This window comes from Adiantum capillus-veneris, chromosome 24 (assembly GCF_014529385.1).
Source record: "Adiantum capillus-veneris isolate H3 chromosome 24, ASM1452938v2, whole genome shotgun sequence".
Lineage (NCBI taxonomy): Eukaryota > Viridiplantae > Streptophyta > Polypodiopsida > Polypodiales > Pteridaceae > Adiantum > Adiantum capillus-veneris.
In genome coordinates this window covers 46249089-46268169 of record NC_140954.1, presented here as the reverse complement: position 1 = coordinate 46268169, position 19081 = coordinate 46249089, and the positions used below count along the sequence as shown (strand labels likewise).

Here is a 19081-nt window from a genome sequence, read left to right as displayed (position 1 = left end):
GTATACAAAGCAAGGCAAACACTGCGTATCAACAAAAAAGTACACCACAATGTGCCTACATCCTGCTGAGTCTGGGGGTGTCACCGCAAACTTGGCCAGTGGCCACAAAGTCTGCAGCAAATCTGTAACTCCAAGTTCTCCCATGTGGTGAGAGAACTCGAGAACTTGTGTATGCAACTGAGTCGAGGGACCACTCTGTCTCGGTCCTACCACAGAGGGGGAAGGAGGAACCAACTGCCGAGTCCAAGGCCTCTGTCCCCCTAGCTGGGAGGAACAAAGCATGGACCCTGAAGCAGGCTGCCTCGTGGTCTGCTGCGGAATCACTGAGAAAGCGATTGAACCCGTAATCGAAGAAATCCGAGTGGCGTCGGAGGTCAATGCTCGTCAGACCACGATGGATATCTGCAAGGGAAGAAGTCTGAATCTGCAGAGGGGGCCGCAAGAAGGGCTGACCCTCTCTCGCTAGGCGACTCGTGGAAAAGGCGCTGCCAAGAGATCTCGTAGCCGCCGGCGAGGGACCAGTCTCCTGAGTCGACTGTGGTACTGAAGCAGGAGGAGGGGGAGAAGGAGCTTGGGGTGGGGGGGGGGGGGGGGGGGGGGGGGGGGCGATAGAGGCAGGTAGGTGAGTTGGGGAGGATGAGGAGGGGAACTCTGAAGGTGGGGCGGTTGGCGAGGGTGTAGCGGAGGTGGAGGCTGACGTAGGGGGCTCCTCCTGCTCAAGAGGACCAAAGCGGTTCCCCGTGGGAACCCAATGCTACTGAGTAGGCACCTGAGGGCCACTATGAGTGCCAGGCTGTCGCTGAGGCCCCTGGCGTCGACGGCCACGGGCCTGCTGCCACCCCTCCTCCGCTGGAGCCCCAGGCTTGGAGGGTGGCTTTGAATCTGTGCGCTGTGCCGCTGGCTGTGGCTGCGGCCCAGCCTTGGCAGGCTGGGGTTGAGGCTGAGGCTGAGGCTGAGGTGCAGGTCGTGGCCTCCTCCGTGGACAGGCCTTCGCTAGGTGGCCCTTCTGTCTGCAAATGAAGCACTGGTTCGGGAGACCCGAGTACTCCACACTCTGTCTAAACCAACCTCCACTCACCTGAGGCAGAAGGATGACCTTCGGGAGCGTGTGGGTATCTCTGACCAAAACTCGAACTGAAGGGATGCCAGCCGCCTTCACAGCTACTGATGCTGCCGTATGAGGTGTCTCCAGGACAGTCCCGATGGCGGAGCCAATCCTCGAGAGTAGTGGAAGGTACTCCCTCCGTAAACCTGGAAAGCAGACTGAAATGGGGATGTCTGCCTCCTCTACTAGCACATCCCAAGTCGGGTCAAAACCATGTCGCCACTGTCGAAAGTGGGCACGTGATGCTCGGATGGCCACTGGACTCATAGCTATGACCTTGGAAGCCATCTCGGAGGTCTCGAACTCGATCTTGTAGTACCCTCGTTCGAGAATCTGGACATCCAAGATCTTGCCCACCTCTGCGAGAAGGCGGGCCTGGAGAAGGTCTCGCAGCTCTCCTTTGCTAGGACGGGTGCCGAGAATTTTGCAGATGACCGAAGTCGCCTGCAAAAGCTCAACCTCAGCGGCTAGGCTCGCTTGCTCTGTCGGCGATAGAGCAAGTTGAATGGTGGGCTCAGCGGGGTCGGGCGAGGGGGCTTCGGATGAGTCCCTCTGTGGTGGAGTTGGAGCCTCCATCTGTGTCTACTGTTGTGACGAAGAAGCGGACAGTGAAGAGACTGCAATCGAGCATGCCGAGCACTGTCCGAAGAAACAGTGTTGCAGAGCCAAGTGCAGGAACCTTCGGGAATGACGAAGATAGGGGCGTTGGTGTCGAGGCGTATACCAGCAAGCTGAAAAAAAACAGCCTACAGGTAGGCGGAAGGCGTCAAGAGAATGGGAGCCGGGGGGTGAGTCGGAGGGCTGAGGCCAAGGGGTGGGCAGGTGCAGCGATGGCGAAAGGAGCGCGAGGGCAGGCAAATGAGGGGGGTGGCGGGCAAGGGCAGCGAGTGCGAGCAAGGGGGGGGTGGACGGGCTGGGGCAGCACGGGTGTGTGGGAGCAGGAAACGGGGGCAGTAGGCAGCGCGCGGGAGGTGGAGCAGGGACTCGCGAGGTACGAGGGGGGAGAGGATGCGATGTCGGGGGGGGGGGGGGGGGGGGGTTGAGCGCTAGCAGCAGCGAGCCCAAACACGAGAAGCTTTTCTTAAAAAGCAAAATATTTTAATGAGTTTTCTGGGAAGAGCAGACGCTTTCCCGCGAGGAATCTATGTTTGCATTGCATTCGTGCATGTGGTTGCATCCAAGGACGCTTGGAAAATGTTGTGAAAAGCATTGTTTTAAACTTATAAGGTTTTATTGAGTTTTTGGGCAGGTTCAGACCAATTTTAAAATATGCCGGCCGTCCACTTAATAAGTGGGCAGCCACTTCGAAAATAAAGCAACAAAACCAGCCAACGAATTCTCTCTCCCTATTTCGGGTAGAAAAGAAAAGAAAAAAACGATTTTTTTTTGTTTTGAAAAAAAAAAAAAAACCAGCCGCAATCTCTACGCGAGCAGCTATTCGTGCCGTGGCCAAGGAGCTATAAAAGCACCACATGCCCTCACTGAAAGACGGTTACCAACGCCAGCAAGAGAAGACTCTGCCGCTAGAAGACGCGAGAGATCGCGAGACTAAGAAGCACGGAAGTCGCTTTTCCCGCGCAAGAGCGACAGGTATCTATTGTGGATTCGCCAACTTTAAATAAAACAAGAACTGAAAGAAAGAGGTGTCGTCGCGTGTTTGCGTGTGTGTTTGCAGGTACTTCATCGCGAAGGAGAAACGAGAAGGCTTCGGCCTACGCTTGGGAATTCCGGAAACGGAATTCGGAAATTGTCTGCAGAGTCTCAACTCCGAGTACAAACGGAAAAAGGATTGAGAGCTCGTCTCTCGGATTTCCCTTACGGGAAGGAACGACCATCTAGTCAGAGATTTAGAATGGAGGGGTTTTCTCCGGTTCTTGTGCTTGTAAAAAGATTCTCCCTAATAAAGGATTCTCTTTAAGGGGGGGGACCAGCCCATCTTCAGGTCCCCAGTATTGTGTCGATCTTCTTACTCTATCTCTCTCTCTCTCTATCTATTTCTCTCTATATCCCCTGGCTTCAATATTAAGTGATAAATTTATTTATCCTAGTATATTTTATATTGTTATGCGCTCCCGTTTGTGACATGGGCACCCATTCTATCAACAACCACACATACCCTTCCAGCTAGTAGCACTTCTACTCATTTTGGTATCTCTTTTTGTGTACCTAGACATGGCATCAGATTCACATTTTGAAATGGATTGGGAGAGTGCAAATGTTGATGACTCGGACGACTAGAACATATGTTGCAGACAAACTGAATTGACAGATCCCATTCCCCATGTATCCCTTAGGGAGTCCCCTCGTCCTCATATTAATGGGCATGCAAAAATCAAACTCCTCGCTCCCTGGCAGCCCATGGACATTGAGCCTTATTCTTGCAAAAGCAGCCCAGAGAAGGGCAACTAATGCTTGGTTGCGTGAGCAGACCTTCAATTGGCTTGGTATTGTGGAAATACTTGCCCTCAAAGCCTCAAGAGAACCTAGGACCAACTGTAACTGCCCGCTCAGTGCAAGTAACAGTGTAACCCTGCTCTCTATTGAGGGTGCTCCTTACTGCAATATGCATGAAACGTCACTCTCGACGAAATGAAAACACTATAGACCAATGGAACAAACCAAACTCAAAAGACACAACAACAGACTTCAAACTTAATGGAACTAATATAGACTCTGGCTGGCAGCACCCTCAGCTCCAAGCCTACGACTCTCAGGTACGATGGGGGTGTCGAGGCTCCAACTGTGCAGGGAGAGTGCAGATGTCGGGTGCTACACCAAACACAAGACTCAAGACTCAATGACTCATAAGACGTACATGATACCACGGACGACTAGAACAATATGAGCATATATACAACCATAAAGAGCAGCCAATGCTTACCACAAATATCCCTCACAGTCCAGCTATGTCTATCTCTAAACTGTGATGGCAATGAACTGGTCACGATGTCCATTAGATCACGACTCCGTGTGCTTGCCACGCGTCACTACTCGCATGAGAGTCGACCCATTGTGAACCTGGGACCAACTGTAACTACATGTCCAGTGCAAATCACACTGTAGCCTTGCTATATGTTTGCCACAGCTACGATGGAGGTGTCAGGGATCCAATTGTGCAAGGAGAGTGCATATGTACGGTGCTAGACTGAACACAAGACTCAAGACTCTAGACTCATAAAACGTCTAAGATGCATCCAACGACTAAAACCAACCGAGCATAAATACAACCATAAAAAGAAGCCAACAGCTAATAAAATATCCCTGACAACCAGCTACGTCTATCTCCGAATTATTGTGGTAGTGAACTTGGCAAGGTATCCACTAGACCACCACTCCCCTTGTCTGCCACGTGTCATTGCCCGGACGAGAGTCTACCTAGTGTGAACCAAGGACCAATTGTAATTGCTTGTCTAGTGCGAGTGACAATGTATCCGTATTACAGGTTGCCCACCACAAGACCACTCACCATCTTGGAGAGTGGTGGTAGTAGCTACTACGGACTCAGAAGGAGACTGTGGAGTTGGTGCTCTTTATTTATAGTGAGGACCATAATATGATGTGTACTGATGCTAACGTGACGGAGTTCCAAAAAAAAGGAAAATCTATCACCTTAGAATAATTCCATAAAAGAAAGTAGCAGCAAGTTGACCTCAACAATGTCACTGTAGATTAATGCCACTCAACTCCTGTAGCATAACAAATTTCACAAGGTCTTACATTCCCTTGCACCCACAACGAGATGCATATGTGGCTAGATAGGGGCGAGGGGTGGGTAGGGGCAAGTAGGGGTGGGTAGGGGGGGGGGGGGGGGGTAGGAGTGAGGGGTAGGTGGGTAGGGGTGAGTGGGGGGTGGGCTAGAAGAGGTATGGTTAGACTTGCTTGGGGGGCTTTATAGGAATCTCATTTGCTGAAAGGATTGCAAACCATTGTTACTGGGGAACCCGTTCCCTAGGCCCTGGAACGCCAGAACGCCGTTCCCTCCCCCTCCCCCCCCCTGCAAGGCCGGAACGTCCTGGAACGTTTTGCCGTTCCGGGTGACCACTTGATATCGGAACGACTGGCGGAACGGCTCTGGAACGGCCCGGAATGGCCAACTCTCAAAATGGGGAGAAATGGGCAGTTTTTTGCAAATTTGTAGTGAACATTAGGTGTTTTTTAAAGTGTGCAAGGACTCAAAATGCACCCCCTCACACCCATTCCCTTCTCAAGCAAATCCACATGCCCTCAAGGTTTAAGGCTTAAGCCTTAACCTCTCTTGACTCTCGAGTCTCAAGCTCTCCCCCTCTCACTCTCTCAAGCTCTCTCCCTCTCTTTAGTCTCTCTCTCTCTCTCACTCTTAAGCTCTCTCCTTCTCTCTCTCTCTCTCAAGGTCTCTCCCTCTCCCTCTCGCATCATCCATGGCCTAGGGGTCTTCAAATCGAGCTTTTTGTAAGTATTAGAGTCAAAGGACTCTAATACTACTTGCATTCAAATTTCAGACATGTAGAGCTAAAAATTGCATTATTTGGGTGTTTTTTATGCCTCCCTTTCCGTGCCATTCCCGTTTCGGACCTTGGCCGTTCCCCCCGTTCCGCGGGGTCCCCGTCGCCGTTCCCGTTTTGCGTTCCTAGTAACTATGTTGCAAACACATGCCCACATCCCTCATGTGACATATGAAGCAACCCAAAATTTTTATTGGAAGCTTGCAATCCACTACCAAAGAACCATTTCATGATAAGTGTAGCTACACTTGCAACACGACTCAGACTGTATACAAAAATCTCCTGTCAATAGCAAGAGACGAAGAAGAGTCTTCGTCTGGCCACATCCAAACGCGCATTATCACCAACCACTTATCCATGATACAATTACCATCCAAAACATTTATTGTGCTTATTTTTGTCACTGCATTAGAGCTTGTAAACATTCTTGAAAGATGAAAGTTTTTATTGGTTTTTCCGATGAATGGATTGTGTAGAGGACAGGCTGGGTGCACTTTAACCGAAAAGAAGTCATGTGAATATGGATCTTCGATTTCCCACTTTGATAATTGTACCTGGTCTAGCAACACCGTGTGATCCCACAACCTTGCAGTCGAAAGGATGGGCTGGGTGTTGTCAAAGTTGCCCAAGTTGACTTCTTTTACTGTGTCTAGAGGGGGCATTGGTGAAGATGTCTTTGTAGCGAAAGAGGTTTCCACTTCTTGGAGCATAGAGACGCCCTTAGCTGGTGTAATATTAAAATCTGCTTCTTATACCCATCCTTGGGGAAGTTCGTTGAAGGGTAGTCCATCAGATAGAGAGGTGAGCTTTGCCTTGGTCAGAGAGTGAGTCAGATTTCTTTCTCTTCTATGGTCCTTTATAGGCTCACCAAGCCCAAACGCTTCCATTGTAGGAGCATCTAAGCCATCAGCCTTTGTTACAAGCTTGGACACTCCAAGCAAGAAATCAATAGCAACACACGACCAAAAACTGTAATGAGAAATGAAATGTGAAATTAAACGTCTTCAATAGGCCAAAATGACCAATCAGACCGAAGTGATATAATCCTTGTGAATCTAATCCAATGTCTGGGTACAAATAAAATGAAGTAAATTGAAAGACTAAAACTAATAGAGTAAAATCGTTAACCTAAAAATCATCATCATCATCATCCATGCCAGAGGACGCCCGGCATCAGGCCGAGAAATTATTGCATCGTCGCTGAAGAGCTTCGTCAATGTTTGCCTTTGTAAATAGTCGTACTGGGCGTCTCGCATGTCGTGCTAGAATAGTCTTGATTCTTTGGTGGAGCCTCTGTCGATATCGTGGTCGCCCCCGTAGACGTAGGCGTCTAGCTCTCTCGAGCTCAGTGGATCTGTTCACTAATATACCTTTGGTAGAGTGGGCTCAGAAGTCTTCTATGAAGCATGCTCATCCAGGTGCTGAGTCCTTGCTCTAAAGAAGTCAATGATCTCCCTCTTTGAATGGCTCCCAATACCTGGTTTCCTCAAGAGACTTTCCCTGTGTGTGCACAGCTCTAGCAGCGCAGCTCTAGCAAAAACAACCCGAGGCATCTTTGATCTTGAGTCTCATGACTCTAGCCAACGGTTCAAAGCCCTCTCTGAATAGACAGTGAAAGAGCCCTCGTATCTCATAGTATACCGGACAATGGCAAATGTGATGTAACTTCTTTGGCTCTATATGACATAACTGGCATATCCTAGCTTCTCCTAAATCTGCCAGTCTCAATCTCTAGCTGACGCGATGGTGTGCGCATCTTACCAATAGCACATCGTATCCCATAGGATAAATGAGTGTCCAGATAGGCCGGTCTGGTCACATACCCGTCCTCTGTTAGTTGGAGGAGATGCTCTCTATAGAAAACCATCTTTGTGTCCAACTCTTGTACCGGCTGTATCCATGTGCTTATGGTATCTAGTTGAATCAAATCCTTACATATAAATCTAGTGCTCTCTGTCCGTGTGAAAGAAAGGGAGGGTGCATCCAAGGAGTACTAGAATGGAGGCAGTCTATCCATGCTGAAGCCATGTGATTTAAACGATGATGTCATCTGCCCATACCAACATGCTGTCCCCTTGTAGCGCTAGCTGTCGGGATGACTCTAGTGCTAGCTGAGCATATCTGTCTGTGAAGGTCCCATAAATTATTCATGAAGGAAACTGATTTAGAAAGGACCTCAACTACGAGAAGAGGGGAAGCTAGCGCAGCCCGAATAATCTCATGTGGCACTGAGGCCTTATCCCGAATCATCCGAGAGATCATAGAGACTAGAGGCCTCTCCATACATCTTCATCCATCAGTGCTACCAGATCTACCGTGGTGGTCCACTGAGGGCCCCCAAATCTGAACCCCATAGAGCATGGCGGCGGAAGCCACTAGAGTGTCAAAATGCCACAGCTTTGTTCGAGGTCCTGAAACTGAACCTACGAACACATCTTCTTCAAACCTCCCAAGGCTACATAAGCTCTTGTCAATCTAGTCTCTGTTGCTCTCCTCAATGAAAATGCCGGTCCACTGAAGTCTATGTGTATGCATCTGTATACTCCAACGTCTCTTGGCCATATGTAAAAGTAGGTGCTGACCTCTTGACCCACTGTGGTCTCATGTTAAACACCATAACCTTGGTTTTCCCGAGGTTAACAGACAATCCACTATCGTGGGCAAATGTGTTCAAAGCATCTAAATGACTGTGTATGCCCTCCGGGAACTCGGAAATCAGCACAATATCATCAGCATATAACAATAGTGGGTTCCATGTCCCTGCCAACTGTGCTCCTCTATCACCATCCCTCTCAATGTAGTCAGCAACCTTATGCAAGTACATGCCAAATAGTGTAGGAGATAGTAGGCAGCCCTGTTTCACCCCAACAATGAATGAATCAAATCAGAAATCCCCTCTAGAGTGTGTACATGCCCCACTCCTGACTTGTAAAGAGCCATGATCCCCCAAATCAACTCTTTTGGAACCCCCATCTCTTGCAGTTTGCACATCAATAAGGCTCTAGGCAGTGTAATGGTGTAGCGGAGATAATGTGTTCGTGCCCTCTATAGTGGGTGCTCCTTAGTGCAATGTGCGTGATATCTCACTCCACACAATGCGAACACAGAAGACAACGAACAACACAGCAACAACAATACGACACAGCAGAACCTGAACATGAATAGCATGAACATCGACAAACTCAAAGAAACCCATACAGACTCTGGCATGGCAGCACACTCAGCTCTAGCCCAGATCTCATAGGTAGAGTGGGGGTGTCGAGGCTCAACTGTGCAGGGATGGTGCAGACGTGCTATGTACAACTCAAGATGAGAGACTCTAGACGATGGTCCATACAAAAGTAGATCATACATATAACCCAAAAAACTACGGATATATACAACCATTAAGAGCCACCAACGGCTCACCAATATCTAATCTAGCTAAGCATATCTCTGAACTGTGGTGGTGATGCGTTGGCCACGATGTTGACTACACCACCACCCGTATCCTTGCCACGTGTCACCGATCCCGCAAGAGAGTCCGTCCAGTGTGAAACCTGGCGAACTGTGACTAACGGTGACTAACTGCGTGTCCATGCCAGTGACACAGTAGCCCTGCTACAGGTTGCCCGCCACAAAACCACTCACCGTCTCGGTGAGAGAAACAATTGAAACTGCTAAAGGATCGTGAGACTGCAAAATAAACCACTACTGCAAGGCACTGCAATGCACTGCCGTGGTAACCTAAGAGAAAGATTAGTCTCCACAGCACCTGAAGTATCAGTCTCTGGAGATGGAGCCATCAAATTAATTGTGGGACCCTGCTGTTGGTGTGCTCTGCTATCAATAACTGGGCCGCCTGTGAAGGGAGCAGCCACCTGCTTCAGGGTGGAAGGTAGCACCTATCCTGTAGTGTACTGAGAACGTCTAGTAACACAGCCATGGCAGTGTGCACCAGCAACACCTTCACAGCAAGGAACGTTCTGCATCTGAGGCAATGTCGACGACTGAAACGCTTGAGGATACCGTTGATTGTAGTATTGAACTGGAGCATGTCTGTAGAGTCCCATAAATTGATGAGAAGGGCCTGTTGCTGCATTCTGCATTGGTGTTGATCCAGTCCATTTGATAACCCACGCCCATCATCGTAGGCTGGGTAGCCCTATTTTCATGTAGAAGCATTTCTCTAAATCCTTGTACCTTAGCTTGAAGGTCATTGATCATTTGGGACTAACTTCAAGGCTTGCTGTAGTGCGAAAATAGTAGCATCCCGATCTGCGATGGTGCTCTCAGCGACTCGCAGAGATCCCTCCATAGCTGCATAAGTAGCTGAGTGACGCTGGTGTATAGCTGCCAATCGCTCTGCCCCAAGGTCAATGGTAGCAATGGCCATCCTCAGATAGGCGAAAAAGTGATGTAGAGTCCAAAACTGTGGAAGATCCTGCAACAGTGTCAGGTGGGAGAGGGCTGGCAAGTGGCACTGCTGGTGGTGGACTTGGAGCATGCTTCTCTGGTGGAGTAGAGACGGGTGGAGTGGCTGCAACAGGGATAGGCATAGGAGAAGAAACAACTCCAACCCGGGCTTAGGAGCTAGTCACTGTGGTAGGAGTGAAAATGACTGAAGTAGGTAGGGGAACACACACTGCAGAAGCCACAGTTATAACATGCATAGTCTGATCCTAAGCATCTGAGCATGTCCTAGAACTAGTAGCGGGAGTAGATGATGATTGTCGTACAGGATGCTTCACTCGAAGTTGCTGACTCTCAGAAACTGGCAAAGGCATTAAAGATTCTGTTGTATCCTTCACCACTTTAGCCCTTTTCTTCGTTTTCTTCTCAAGTAGACCCGCTGTATGGGCTATCGATTTTCTCTTTACTTTGGAGTGCGTACTCTGCATCTCGGCATCCCCATACACCGGGCTTATATGTATGTTAATCACCCAAGCCAGCATAGGAGCTGCAAAGCACTGAAAGCTAGACTGTACTGATTGCACCTGTGCTCGAAACCGCTTAGCCCGGGACTGCAAAGATGTGTAAAGAATCTGGTGAAATCCACAAGGTATTGTGTGGATCAGACAGTAGAGTCCTTCATAGTGAGAAACCATAGTTGGAAAACTTTTGTTTGTTTCTCCGGCATCTCTAAGTAAAAAGTAATACTTAAATACATTCCACAACTCTTTATTCCGCGCAGAGTCTGGGTGATCAGAGTGTAGCAACTCTTGACACGCATGTATTGTGGCATCTTTCGAACGCTTGGAGTATGTGCGTGTGGCTGGTTTCAAAGATGGGAAGGTGGTCATGCCCAGTGCATGACCAATCTTGGTAGGGGTAAGGTTGTGGCCCCACACTTTTGGAAAACGATTCAAAAGCTCGTGCACCATATCTCCAGGCACATCAGTGGGTAACTCTGCAGTGGCTAATGCAGTCAGACCTAGTTGTTGATCCTGAGAGGCGAGTAAAACTGGGTAGGGGCGAGGGGCAGTGGTTAGGGATCTAGATCAGTAGGTAGGCACTAGGGGTAGGAGGTAGAGGCGAGGAGGAGTAGAGGGGCAAGGGGTGGTAGGTAGGGGGGAGGTATGTGGGTAGGGGCGAGGAGTAGAGAGGGGCGAGGGGTAGTGGTTAGGGGCGAGGGGTAGTAGGTAGGGGCGAGTAGTGCTGGTTAGGAGCGAGAGGCTCAGTAGGTAGGGGCGAGTAGGAGTAGAGGTAGTGGTTAGGGGCGAGGGGTAGTAGGTAGGGGCGAGTAGTGCTGGGTAGGGACGAGAGGCTCAGTAGGTAGGGGCGAGTAGGAGTAGAGGGGGGCGAGGCTAGTGGGTAGGGTAACACTTTCACTCATGTCTTTGCCATCGAATTTGACACAATGAAAGACCTTGAATTTGGAGACATCAATTGTAACCATGTGGGCATCAATCAAAACAGCATGATTTCATCCAATTCTGCGGAGGCAGGATATTGGTCCCCATCTAAAAAATTCCTCACAAAATGCGGTGATCATTTAACAAGTAATGACCTTATCCAAGCATGGGTAGACTATGATGGGCATAGACAACAGCTGAATGTAAGCATCTCTCCAACCAAGCATCCTCGGATTTTTTCTCACTCCTTTTTGTGAACGTTAACTTGTCTAATGTGTTAAAAGAATATAGCTACGTTGGGTTTTGTACTTTCATGGAGCTTTAACCGTATAGAGGTAGGTAGGGCAGGGTTAGTGTTAGTTGAAGGGGTAGAGAGGCACCTGCAGGGCAAGGAGTGAATACGGAGACGACAGGCAGAGAGATTTTATGGAGAGAGCAATGGTTATAGAGTGACGTGGTATCCACACTTAGAAAACAAATACAGGAGAAGAAGGAGGAACTTCGTGCTACTAGAAATCAATACAACAAGGTAGTTCACACTTATGGAAAGAATGAGCTGATTACAAGCACCCTAGTTACACAATGGTAGAGAAATTATATCGAAGGAGGAACTGTGGAGACATTTACAGGCATAGTAGAGACTGAGAGTGTGCAGTGACATTATCATGACACCGGCTCTGGTGGGAAGGTAAGTGAAAGAAGAGAGAAGGGTGAAAAAAGAGAGAAGTGAGATTCAGGAACCTATACTATAGGCAAAACAGTTACGGATGGCGAAACAGCTGCAGACGGCTTGCTCAGAGGGATAATAGCATTTGATTCTAGAGCCATTTACCAGCGGCAAGGGGACACCTTTCAAAGTTACTAGCTAGATTGCTCCATGTGGCAAAATTTCTTGCACCATGAATGGGCCTTGCCAAGCTGGGACCAACTTCTTTGCTTTTTTTTTGATATCTAGGTTGATACAATAGCACCAGTGAGGCTTGCATAATTTTTGGCTTGCAGAGATGGCGATCATGCCACGCCTTGCGACGAAGCTGCTCTACTGCAAGAGCCTGAGAAGCCAAATAGCGGCTTTCCTCCAATAGGGCGAGACGAGAGATAGAGGCAGATCCCACACCCCCATCGGCACGCAGACTACCTACTCGCGGAGATCCTAAGCTGAATTCGAAGGGTGCTATTGCTTCCAAACCGAAGGCTAACTGAAATGGGGTGTGATTGGTCGTGGCTTTAAAAGAAGCGGTAAGCCCAAAGGCTGCCGTGGATAGCTTGAGCCCAAGACGCCGGATGTAGATGACATGCTTCCCGCAGAAGGCCTATCAGAACCTTATTGGTGCTCTCGGCTTGCCCATTTGCTCTAGGGTAATAGGAACAAGACTTACGATGAAAAATCTTGTAGTTGGCTAGCAAGGTTGAAATCAATTCATTAACAAAGTGACTGTCTATATCACTGGTGATCTCCAGGGGACATCCAAACCTGCACAAAATATTTTCATACAGATACTTGGCTACATAATTGCCAGTGCAATCAGTTGTCGCCAGTACCTCTGGCCACTTGGTTACATAATCTGTAGCCACCAACAGATACTTTCGTTACCTTGTTGGGCCCGGAGGAGCAATTGGACCCACAAAATCCATGCCCCATCACTCAAAGGGCAGCCATGCCATAGAGACCTGCAGAGGACGGTTGGACTCCTTGCTTGGTTTAGGTCCAGAGCGTTGATACACATCACATACTTTCACATAGGCAATTGCATCCCGAAAAACATAGGGCCACCATAGACCACTCTGTAGAATCTTCTTGGGGGTGATGTGACCAAGGTAATGGCCGCCAGTGGGACCACTATGGGCATCCTCTTGAATATTCTCAACGTCATGAGGGGAGACTCACCGTCTCAGAACACCATTTGGTCTTGACTTGTAGAGCCGGCCTCCAATCAGAGTGAATGACCTAGACTTTTAAAGCAATCTCCTCTTCTGCAATGGAGATGCATTCTCAGGGTACAGACCAGTAGATAGCAAATGCAAGACATCACCGTATCATTCCGGAGTGCTATCGACCTTAAAGAGATTGCTATCTGGAAAATCATCTGCAACTCCTGTTTCTTCTTCACCTGTGTGAATGCGAGAGAGGTGGTCAGCAAGGACATGATGTTTGCTGGGTTTGAGTACCACTTCGAAATCAAACTCTTGAAATAAGAGTAGCCATCGCCATACTCGACGTGCAACTTGCGGATTATTAAGCAGATAGCACCCAAACCTTCCCTTTCTGTGGTGCTATAGTTGCGCTCTGCTATGGTGAGAAGGCGACTTGCATAGTGAACAAAGCGATCCAGGTTGTATTTCTTATTAGGTTGAGTCGGCACCCACAGCCAGTTGACTGGCATCAGTATCCACATGAAAAGGAAGAGACCAATCGGGAGCCACTAGAATTGGTGCTTCAGTGAGGCGTTTTTTGAGGTATGCAAATGCTTCCGCTTCAGGTTTGGACCATTGGAAGGGTACAGTAGCACTGGTGAGTCGGGTCAGTGGTTGAGCCACCTGTGCATACATGCGTATAGACCTGCGATGATAGCCTGTATGGCGTTCAAAGCTCTGAACACCTTTAGGGTTGATTGGACGCGATAACTTCAAGATTGCTACTATCTTCTCTGGATCGGGCGCTAAACCTTTAGCAGACACTACATGGCCTAGAAGTGTACCTTCAGTGACTAAAAACTGACACTTGTTTCGGATTGAACTTCAGGCGTGCCTCTCTGCACCTAAGAAAGACAGCAGAGAGCTGAGCGAGGTGCTCCTCTAGATTCTCCACTGGGGTTGAACACTGAGCACCGGAGAAGGTTGAAAAATTGTCCATGAAGATGCGAAGATGATCCGTAAGCAAGGGACAGAATATGAGATATACTGTACAATTGAAGGAAGGTGGAGCATTTTTCAACCCAAACGACATTCTAGTGTAGATAAAAATACCCAAGGGAGTCACGAAAGCCGTTTTAATCAGATCACCTCGATGGATGTCCAATTGATTGTATTCACAGAACCCATCCATGAAATTGTACAATACATGCCTTGCTACATCTTCTAGTACATGCTCAGTGAAAGGTGTGGGAAAACCATCTCGGATAGCTACCTTGTTTAGAGCGCGGTAATCTATGCACACGGATTTTATTGGACTGCTTCTTAGGCGCTATCACCATGGGCGATAACCACTCTGAGTGCTCCACAGATACAATTGAGAGGCGGAAGTGAAAAATAGACCCGGTGGCCTCTACACCAAGACTATGCACAATGGCCTCATCATGGGAAATACGCAATAGGGGCACCACCTAGCAAGATATGCGGCTAGGACGCATACATATACACAATGAAACATGCCATGGAAAACAATTTCAAGATCCATGCCCAAATGTGGAATGGGGTGGTCATAGAATAAGGTGAGAGGAGTGGTGAGTGAGTGAGAATGGGCTCGCTACTCATGCATGTAGTAAGGAAGATAACGAGGTCAGGGATACATGTAAGTATGCTCACTTCTCATACAAGAGGTGGCGAATCCGCACACCTCAAGATGGAAGTAGCAAGATGATAGGAATATGAGAGGGAGAGAGAGTGTGTGTGTATGGTGGCGAATCCGCACACCTTAACATAAGCAGAAAAAAATAAAATGGCAAGGAACAAGCATATACCATACTCAAAATGAGATGTATCCAAAGCGACACAAAGTATGGCACCAAAATGGAGTGTGTTGATTGCTTGCAAAAGATGAATACAATAGGTAGTGTATGGCAAGAAGATGAGAAGGGAACAAGATCGTAGGAGGCATAATGGAGAGATGGGAGTTGATGGGGAGGAATATCATGAGTGTGTCCACCCTTCTTCTTCTTGAAATTGTGCCTTCAACCCTTAATTACAAGTGATGTGGAGGTGTGGTGCTCATCTTTTGTGCATGGTGATGGTGATGGTGATGGTGATGGTGTTGTGATTATGTGATTAGGGTTCATGTAGCACAAGAGTGTGTATGGATAGGTGTGTGTGTGTGTGTGTGTCTCCCTCCTTAGTGAGCTCTCATGGCCTCCTTATATAGGGAAGGAGGGAAGGATTTAGCAATATTTCTATTTGAGGTGAGTGTCCCACTTTGGTGACTAGGAAAATAGGGTGCATGTGACTGTGGCTCCCATCTTGTCTCCTCATTATTTAAAATACTAGAGTCAATAGAGAGAGAAGAAGAGAAAATGTGGGTAGGATGTAGAGGATAGGAGATATTTATAATAGTTTAGCTTTGGCTAGACATAAGCTTATTAGGGAGAGAAGAGAGAGGTAAGAAATTACAAGAGAGGTTGTCAAAGGTGGATAGTTGTTGATGAGGATGGATCCTCCAAAAATGGTGATAGAATTACTCTAGACTAGCCAAGACCTCATTAAAAGAGCCTTGTCTCTTGTAATCATGCTTGAAGACTTGTAGAACCATAGCCATTATAGAGGGAAGAAAATTGGGGATGGCCTGTGTCACGATTACACGAGAAAACTGGGGTCCACCACAAAAATCATAGCTCCGCGTTCATAACTCCAAAAATTTTGAAAAAAAATTGAGCTAAAAGTTGAGATCACGAGCTACATCTTTCATGTTGAACGCTCCTTTTGATTCGGGGTTCTTCTTTACTTAAAAAATTGAGCCAAATAATGTATTATTTGTAGATGCAAAGGTCTTTTGGTGGTCCCCTTTGAGTGGACTTCTCTCTTGCCTTCAAGTGTAAGCTCCTTCATGTGTATGAAAACATGACCTAGAGTTTTGAAAAGATTGACAATCATCTAGATGGGGGTATTATTGAAATTTGCAAGTGGGGTTGAGGTTTGAAAATGAAAACTAGTGAATAAAATATTTGGTAGGGTGGAATAATATATATACATGAAAAATATATTAGAAAATACTAAAATATATAATGTAATTTAGAATATATATATTTAATATTTAAGGTCAAAAAAAGAGATCAACAAAGAAAGCTTATTTATGCTACATCGTGATTGATTAGCATAAGTATTATTTATTTAATAAAGGCTAAAACGTTTGTGAAAAAAGGGAAGAAAAAATCAAAAGTAACTTATATAATAGGAAATATTTTTTGTAAAAGAGAAAAAAATATGGGGGGTTCCCATGCATGGAAAAGCTTGCCTCACAATGATCCTTGCTTTTTGCATTTTTTCTACCTCTGACTTGATAGCTTCTGCATACTTTGGTTTGAGCTTGTAAGCTCGGCCTCTGACAGGCTTAGCCCCTTCAACCAGAGGGTTAGTATGGACACCCAATTCTGGTGGGATCCTTGCCAAATCCTTGTAGGACCAAGCGAAAACATCTCTAAAAGAGTGCATGAAAGAGACTACCTGATCGAGTAGCACAGGATGCTCCCATAACCAAGCTGCTAAGAGGATGTGCTGAGGGTTGTCAGGGTCGCCCAGGTTGACTTCTCTGACCGGGTCAAGAGGTGTAGCCGGAGAGGGCGCCTCAGAAGATGCAGAGTGAGCTGCCTCTAGGAGCTTTGAGACATCATGGGTTGGTGTTTGATTGATCGGAGACTCCACATACTCTTCTTGTAACCATCTTGGTGGAAGCTCCTCGAAGGGTAAGTCTTCAGACATAACAGAGTGCTTTTGAGTGGGCGGGGCGTCAGACCCGGGGGATGTTAAAGGAAGAGGTGGAACTTTGGCGAAGTCATGCAGAGGAGATTTCTTTTCCCTTCCAATCTCCCTCTCCCAAGTTCGAGGCTTAAGTGAGGACTTCAGAGGCAATAGCAATCAGGCTTTAGCTCTCTACTTTGAACCTTTTGACTCATCAATTTGAGCCCTTGAGGCATATGCCATATATGATATACTTCTTATTTGGTATCCATCATTACACTATCTATGCTTGATGAGTGTATTTTGCTAATATGATTGTTGTGCTTTCTCTGGTGCAATTCTGTGTCCATGCTGTTGCTCTTTGTGAGTGTCGCATGTGCAGCTCAAGAAATTGTTTTTCTTTTGCCAGTTTTTGCATCGTCTTGGTTCCCGCACTTTTATCCACCCTGTCCACAAAAGATCACAGAGTGTTAGGCCCACAAAAAGATGATGACCCTCACATGCCATAAAGAGTAGGAATTTGAAGAGGCGCAAGAGCATAGCCTAGAGCCAGTTAAGAGAGCCTTGCCAACCCACTCCCATGGTGGAGGAACCACAGAGATGGCACAAGTATGCAGATAGACTCTATTGTGCACCTGGCAGCCACCGATACTAAAGCCTCAAGAGCCACCTCTACTTTCTTCATGTATCGATGGTAGAGTGGGCCATAGGCTGCTTACAACATTGACGATCAGCTGATCCTGCACGAACCTGAAGTAGCAGGTCAAGTTTGACGCTAGCTACTCTTGTTCCCTGAGTTTGATTTCGATGTTGTTCTTTGACGAGGTAAGCACAATGTGATGGCTGACATGTCCGGTCACTCAGAATAGGGTGCCCACAGGATTCAAGATAATCTACCTGCTAGCTTTCAATTCAAAGTAGACATTGTGACGTGTTTTGGAAAAATAATGTGAGCCACCCCAAGGGATTTCGTAAGTGCTTGGTGATGCTTTTGGAAGTCCACATGTACAAAAATCATGTGTATACAAAGTGTGCATATGAGCAGAGGAGATTGAGTGTCAACCTTTGACATGGAACTCTTATTTTGAACCTGCTGGGTAAGCACTCATAGTGATTCGGCTGGCTGAGACACAGGTTCAGCTTCTCCATGCTTCAATGAATGTGCTATAGATGTTTGAATGTGGCTTTTATTGCAAAGCATTGCTCTATCTGTATGGGCATTACATTCTTAATGGCCGAGATTGCAGACGCAATTCTAGCAGATTGTCATCAGGTGTGGCAGGGGACTTTAGACATTCCTGCACATGACGAATGGTAGCATTCATGTGACTCAAGCATCGACAGCAGAGAAATGTGATTTTCTGCTCTTTGCAGCAATTGCAGATGGGGATCATTCACCCCTTACCATTAATCTTCTTTTGATGGACTTTGAAACCTCCACTATTTGTGGTGGATCTACATGAAACTTTGTTGTGTTGATCCGCTTTTTCTTGTGGACCGGGATCTGGGGGAATGGTGCTGGCCTCAGAAAATCCCAATAGCAATATCATTTTTTGAGTATTCTGCTAGCAGTGGTTGGCCGATCCTCCCAGGACACCTGCGATAGAGGAGAATAGCCTACTCAGCTGGGTCACTATCTACATTTGGGCCTGTCTCATGCATTAGTGACCAAAAATTATATTATGTATGGATTTAGCTCACGCTGACTTGCTAGTAGGGACTTTGGCTGGTAGTGCTGGCCATGATCAGGCCTACATTCACCAACTACAAAAGGAGTAGAGCGTACAACATTTTCTCTCCGTTTCCCCTCATGCTAATATCGTTTTGGTGGATAATATGGGCTCTTTTCTGCCGTGTGGGCCTGTGATCTGGTTTTGTGACTTTGGGTTAAGTCTGCTGGAGATTACAGTTTCCTGCACTCACCTTCCTTATCAGAAGGGAGGCGATGATCCAGTTTTCCTACTGACACAGCCGGGTTGCGGACGTGGAAGATTGGTATGCTATCTGATACTACTCAAGCTTTTCGTGAGCATTCACAGGAGATTATCTTCCCC

The 19081-nt window shown here is 47.3% G+C and overlaps 1 protein-coding gene across 3 annotated transcripts in view; it reads left to right on the top strand.

Annotated features, from left to right (window-relative positions):
* The window catches only part of LOC147426311 (Rab3 GTPase-activating protein catalytic protein), a 161017-nt gene that overhangs the window by 116201 nt on the left and 25735 nt on the right, over positions 1-19081 (top strand). The window lies entirely within an intron of this gene.